At 33.3% G+C, this 7,500-nt stretch overlaps 1 long non-coding RNA gene across 1 annotated transcript in view; it reads right to left on the bottom strand.

The window, feature by feature from the left end:
* LOC137651962 (uncharacterized) overlaps nucleotides 1-6,506 on the bottom strand; it is a 343,837-nt gene extending 337,331 nt beyond the window's left edge. The window contains exon 1 of the long non-coding RNA XR_011046146.1: nucleotides 5,953-6,506. This is a non-coding gene — a long non-coding RNA (uncharacterized lncRNA). The remainder of the gene's footprint in view (nucleotides 1-5,952) is intronic.
* Between the last annotated feature and the right edge of the window lie 994 nt (nucleotides 6,507-7,500).

A 7,500-nucleotide genomic window follows, 5' to 3' on the forward strand; every position in this document is an offset into this window, starting at 1 on the left:
CTCTCTCTCTCTCTCTCTCTCTCTCTCTCTCTCTCTCTCCCCTGCCCATTACATAATTGAGCTGCTTCGAAATATGTTGCGTCTCTGGCTTACGTTCCTACCAATCTTTGTGTGACATTCATAGTTACCAACATTCCTTCATATATTTGTAGGACAATAAAAAAAAAAAAAAAGTATTTCAGCATTATATGTCAATGTAGAAAAAAAAATCAAGTCAGATACAAATGGTGAAATCGATAAAAGTTTAAACAAATCAATGAAGTAAACTACTTTAGTTTAGTCCCCTATATTTTTCACTTGCGAATTCGTTTTCTATGAAGGCCCAACTTTAAAGAAAATGGGCACAACTTTAGCACAATGGGACCAAATTCTATTTGAAATACCATTACCATTTTCGATTTTTTTTTAATGGAAATAAAACCAAGAGGTTGAACTTAAATTTGATTTGAAATATCATTGACTCAACAATTTAATCTGAGTAAGACTGCAATTATTTAAAATTATACAAACACAATCACTGCCTGAAGCTTGTTTTTCCATATAATAAACTGTGTTGAAATCAAAGGATCAATAGCCTATATTATTAACATACCCTTTGCTTAAAGATTAACTCTCTCTCTCTCTCTCTCTCTCTCTCTCTCTCTCTCTCTCTCTCTCTCCTATAATTTAAATTGTGTAACGTGGCCAAAGAGTTTAGTATCGCCATGATCAGCAAATCTGTACAAGTCAAGGCCACCCACACTAGGTTGGTTTGCTGTAAGCCAGCAGGCGAAAATCTCTTACCATCATCAATCCCAAATGGCAAGAGCAATTATGAAAATGGCAAACACTAGGCATGACTAAGGGCATGTCTGAGGCCTTTATCCAGCAGTGAACTAGAAATGCTAGAAATGGCTGCATTTGTTGTAATAGTTGATATATACTTTATATATATATATATATATATATATGTATATATATATATACACATATATACATATATATATATATATATATATATATATACATACATACATATATAAACATGTATATATATATATATATATATATATATATATATATATATATATATATATATATACACATTATACATATATAAAAAGTATGTAGCCTATATATATATATATATATATATATATATATATATATATATATATATGTATATTATTATTACTAGCCAAGCTACAACCCTAGTTGGAAAAGCAAGATGCTATAAGCCCAAGGGCTCCAATAGGGAAAAATAGCCCTTGTGAAGAAAGGAAATAAGGAAACAAATAAACGATGAGAACAAATTAACAATAAATCATTCTAAAAACAGTTACAACGTCAAAATAGATATGTCATATATAAATTATTAACAACGTCAAAAACAGATGTCATATATAAACTATAAAAAGACTCATGTCAGCCAGGTCAACATAAAAACATTTGCTCCAACTTTGAACTTTTGAAGTTCTACTGATTCAACTACCCGATTAGGAAGATCATTCCACAACTTAGTAACAGCTGGAATAAAACTTCTAGAATACTGTGGTAGTATTGAGCCTCATGAGCCTCATTTGCCCCCCCCCCCACCAAAAAAAAAAAAAGCTGGAGTGTATTTCAATCAGCGTGTGCTGTTCACAGGAGTTGATGATATTCTCTTTTTGCGTGCAGAAAAAATTGGTATATAATTGTTAGATGTCAAATAAAATCTATTTGGTTCGAGTAATTGAAAGTTTCTATTAGTAGACAGTAAATCAGAGTGTCCGGAATCGAGTACACAATATGAAAATCCTTGTGGAATTCAATACAGCCTATAACAGTGCAAAGAGTGAATGTATGGTATAACTAGAGGGGGACTCAGTAGAGCGCTGACCTCCGCCCCGGCAGCTTATTTTTTTACCCTTTGCTCAACTGTAACCTTGATCTTTAACCTTAAAATGTATTAATTGGCGTGATTTTCATACACTTAAATAGGAATGAAGTGTGAAGTCTTCTGACAACGATGTACAAACTTATGGATGATTACGTGAATTGGTCAGTTTTCTTGACCATGACTTTGACCTTGACCTTCTAAATTTAATAATTTCTAGCTTTTTACATAGCAGTTAATCCCTGTAAGTTTCATTACTCTACGATTAACATTGTGGCCAGGAAGGTGTACACCAACAAACACACAAACAAAGGGTAAAGCATAACCTCCTTCCAACTTCGTTAGCGGAGGCAATTAAGGAAAAAAATATATATGCGAACACTTGGAAGTACATACAACAACAACAACTGCAGCCGTCTCTGGTCCACTGCAAGACAGAGGCCTCAAACATGTCCTTCCTCATGTCTGGGATTTGGCCAGTTTTCATCACCACGCAGGCCAACTGCAGATTGGTGATGATGGGAGACTTTTGTCTGATCGCTCACAGCAAACCAACCTAGTATGAATGTCCCTGACTTGTACAGCTTTGCTGCTCATGGCGATACACATACCGTTCCACTACGTTAAGGTTATCCCCACTCAGAAAGGGGTAAATGCATAGGCATGTAAATACAACATAGGATTATTACGTATAGGCCTAATCATGATAATCGGATAAACCGACTAAGCTTTTATCTATCACTGCAACATTTGCTGTTTTCGTCTTTCTGCAACAAATACTACTAATGCGACTTTAAAGGTAAGAGAGAGACTTTAGCTATGGTAAGCAGCTCTTTTAGGAGAAGGACACTCCAAAATCAAACCATTGTTCTCTAGTTTTGGGTAGTGCCATAGCCTTTGTACTTGGCCTTCCACTGTCTTGGGTTACAGTTCTCTTGCTTGAGGGTACACTCGGGCACACTATTTTATCTGTTTTCTCAACCTCTTGTTTTCTTAAAGTTTTTATAGTTTATATAAGAAATGTTTATTTTAATGTTGTTATTGTTCTTAAAATATTTAATTTTTCCTTGTTTCCTTTCCTCACTGGACTATTTTCCCTGTTGGAGCCCCTGGGCTTATAACATCCTGCTTTTCCAACCAGGGTTGTAGCCTAGCAAGTAATAATAATAATAATAATAATAATAATAATAATAATAATAATAATAACGCTATAGCTGCTTCTTAAACGATATTTACGCATTCTGAAAGAAACGAACGAACACATTTTACGGTTGCTACAAACAATGACGTTAATCTTTCTCTCTGTCTCTCTTAAAAGAAAAAAAAGCATGATAACGCTCTTATCTACTATAGATCAGACGGAAGCTATATAGAAACCTGAGAAGGAAGGTGGAGTAAAGGCGAATCTTTTCGGCAGACCCACCTTTGAACAGATGGGAAATTTGGTCGAGTCTCTGGCCACAGAAATAAGAAGAGAGGACAAACGGTTGACATTATTAGAAAAGAAAGGGCCACAAGAGTTTACGCCCGGGAAATTGACTTCCAGAGAGGTCAACGGACCAGTGGTTGAAACATTACTACTGTAGCTGGAAAAGACACAAGAGCCATCTAGCGGAGGAAAAAGGTTTAAAATGTAAGGTCGTCCATGAGGGAAAAAGGCAATTCATTCTATAGAGAAGGGAACCAAGAATCAGACCTAAGGAAAGAAACAATAAAACTATTTTCGATGTTTTCAAGTTATGTCAAACACCAAAGCGGACGGTCCACTTATAAAGCCATTACTCTGAAAAGCCGGATTACACTTAAATGCAGCTTTCATACAAGACACGAAGACCAAAAATAGTAATTTATAAAAACAAACTAACTGTAGACAGCAATATAAACGATTTACATCGTTCTTAAATCCAATTTTTAATTCAATATAGATTATAGGTAAATAGCTTACGTTTACCTATTTTTCTAAAGTATTTCAAAAACCTCACAATAAAAATGTATATGTTTTTCAACCCCATAAGCCGTAAAGGCTTTTACCAGCATCAGCTGCATACGAACTAGAATTGGAATATCCCGTTAACCATTTGATAGGGAATAATGGTGTAAACTATAGACAGGGGTAAATCTAGTTAGATTTAATATATATATATATATATATATATATATATATATATATATATATATATATATATATATATATATACACACATATATATACACACACAAACACACATACATATATATAATATATATATATATATATATATATATATATATATATATATATATATATATATATATATATATATATATATATATACCGAAGTAGGGTATCTACATCAATCTCGATCAAATTATCCTTCACTAAAATCTCACCTATTCTTACTTTTTTTTGAAATCACTAATGATAGAAAAACTAAGTTTACAAATAATAACTTTTCTGAGAATATATAGGAAATTGTCCAAAGTCACAGGATATGTGTATTTTTACCCCCTTTCTACAATACGAGAATCCTACAAGCATGACGAACGGAGGCCATAAAAGCTAGCCAGCTCACCGACTTCCTCATAAAAGGAATACCGAATTATTTTAACGAACATATAATGTTTGATGGGAAATGATTAAAGAGCATTATTTTACAAACATTGTGGTATAGTAGCACTAAATATTCCCCAATATTCTTCCTATTCGTCTCATTGCCTAGAGGCTTAACTCCAACTTCAAACAGATATTGCATCCTAGGGTTGTGGTGGCCGATATGGTAACGTCCCTGACTGGTGAACGGCAGACTGGGCTTCGAGTCCCGCTCAAACCCGTTAGTTCCTTTAGTCACTGCAATCTCAACATCCTTTTGAGCTAAGGAGGGGTATTTGAGGGTGCCAATACATATAATCAGTCTCTAGGGCATTGTCCTGCTCGATGGGGCAATGTCACTGACCCTTGTCCCTGTCATTCATAAGAGGCCTTTAAACCTTTAAGAGTCTAGAAATTATACAACGGCTTAATTCAGATATCATCGTCACCATCTCCTCCTACACCTAATGACACAAAGGGCCTCGGTTAGATTTCACCAGTCATCTATGTCTTGAGCTTTAAAATCAATTCTTCTCTAATCATCATCATCTACTTCACGCTTCATAGTCCTCAGCCATGTAGGCCTGGGTCTTCCAACTCTTCTAGTGCCAGTTAGAGCCTTTGGGCAAATAGCATCTTGCTTTTCCAATTCGGGTTATAGCTGAGTTTGTAATAATAATAATAATAATAATAATAATAATGGAGCACAGTTCAACGCTAGTTGAACTAATCTTTTAAGGGGAATGCGAAGAGCAAGCCCAAACCATCTCAATCTACCTCTCATCATAATCTCATCCACATATGGCACTCGAGTAATCTCTCTTGTAGTTTCATTTCTAATGCTGTCCTGCCATTGAACTCCAAATATTCTTCTGGACGCTTTGTTCTCAGATCTACTAAATCTCCTGCAGATTGTTATATTGTCATTCCATGATTATAAGAAATCATAATTTATTGTTTATCTACCTGAAAATAACATACTGATGAAATTAGATCTCAATGGTGTCTAAATGTGAATATAAATGTAATCTATTTTGCGTTTATATAATTCCTCGCTCTAAAGTCTTTCCTTTTCGTATCCCAGGATATTATTTTAGCTATCATTTGTTTATTTTCTGAGCGGGTTGTCCTGAGAGAGAGAGAGAGAGAGAGAGAGAGAGAGAGAGAGAGAGAGAGAGAGAGAGAGAGAGAGAGAGAGAGAGAGAGAGAGAGAGAAATATTTTGTACATAGAAGGATATTTATCTTCTAAGTGGATTACCCTTTACCTAAATTCTGAGGAGAGAGAGAGAGAGAGAGAGAGAGAGAGAGAGAGAGAGAGAGAGAGAGAGAGAGAGAGAGAGAGAGAGAGAGAGAGAGAAATATTGTAAGTCTATTGAAGGAAACTGACGAAAGTAATTCCTCAACTGTAATACCTTTCAACATGTTTAAACGCAATCCCTTCCCCGAACAAAAAACAAAACAAACAAATAAATAAACGATAAAACAAAACACGCAAGAGATAAAAAAAAAGAAGATTTCGTTACTCACCATTGTGTAGGTTCTCTTCCAGGGGAATCAGAATCGGGAACACAACGTTGATCGCCATTTTGGTGTTGTAGAATTTCCTGGTAATGTTTTCCAGTAGGGATTTGCTCAGTAATTTTTCGAAATACAACTTCACTTAAAATCTCGTCTGCTGTTTTTCATCACTTCGTTTTGATTTTCAGTTGGTTTCTAATATAATGTCTAAGTACACGGTGACATGAATATTCATTAATTCTGTCTTTTTTATGTCTAATTCTTCACTATATTTTTTCTAGGAGAATACACTAAACCTTACTTAAAATTTCGTCTGCTGTTTATCATCACTTCATTTTGATTTCCAGTTAATTTTTTATATAATGTCTAAGTACAAGTTGGCATGAATATTGAATAATGCTGTCTTTTATATATTTATTTCTCCATTATTTTATTTTCTTATGAGAATACACTCGACATACTAACCTGAAATAATATAATAATAATCACTTATCTTTATATATGTATACTTGAGAGTTTAAATGTATACACTTTTAATGTTCCTCCCGTTCCCACCTCTACTGATTATCTGTGGAAAGAAGAAAACGAAATATCAGAATTAAGAAATGTCATTATTATTGTTATTGTTATTGTTAATTATTAATAATTAATGATTAATAATTAATAATTAAGAATTAAAAAAAATAATTATTAATTATTAATTAACAATTAAATATTAATGATAGATTAATAATAATTAATTATTAATTATCCATTATAAATGATCAATTATTAATTATTATTTATCATTGCTATTATTATTATTATTATTATTATCATTATTATTAGTATTATTATTATTATTATTATTATTATTATTATTATTATCCTCACTTGCTAAGCTACAACCCTAGTTGAAAAAGCAAGATGCGATAAGCCCAGGGGCTCCAACAGGGAAAAAAGCCCAGTGAGGAAAGGAAACAAGGAAAAGGAGAATTGATTAACAATTAAAATGAAATATTTAAGAACAGTAACAACAAATAAAATAAATATTTCATATATAAACTATAAAACTTCAACGAAATAAGAGGAAGAGAAATGAGATAGAATGAAATAGTGTCCCCGTAAATCCTCTGCATCGAGTATTGGCAATGTTGCAGGATTAACTGTATTCCACTGTAGTCATTACAGTTCAAACCCCAGCTCAGTTATCTGTTAACTGTATTCCACTGTAGTCATTACAGTTCAAACCCCAGCTCAGTTATCTGTTAACTGTATTCCACTGTAGTCATTACAGTTCAAACCCCAGCTCAGTTGATGGAATCAGTTACGGGAAACCCTTTATGAATTCAAATATAAAAATAACATTAATGAATATATGATAACAATTTTGTAACATTTCCATTGCCATTCACATTGTAACAGTTACATATGTGCAAGGCATACTCATGAATAAATACAGTGATTTTTACTAATAATGATTGAATGATTAGTAATTATCTGGTATCATAACATAACATTAATGGTGATATATGTCGATTGGAGTATGCTTAAAATTTACTAATAATTCATATTCTT

This window comes from Palaemon carinicauda, chromosome 13 (genome assembly GCF_036898095.1).
Source record: "Palaemon carinicauda isolate YSFRI2023 chromosome 13, ASM3689809v2, whole genome shotgun sequence".
Lineage (NCBI taxonomy): Eukaryota > Metazoa > Arthropoda > Malacostraca > Decapoda > Palaemonidae > Palaemon > Palaemon carinicauda.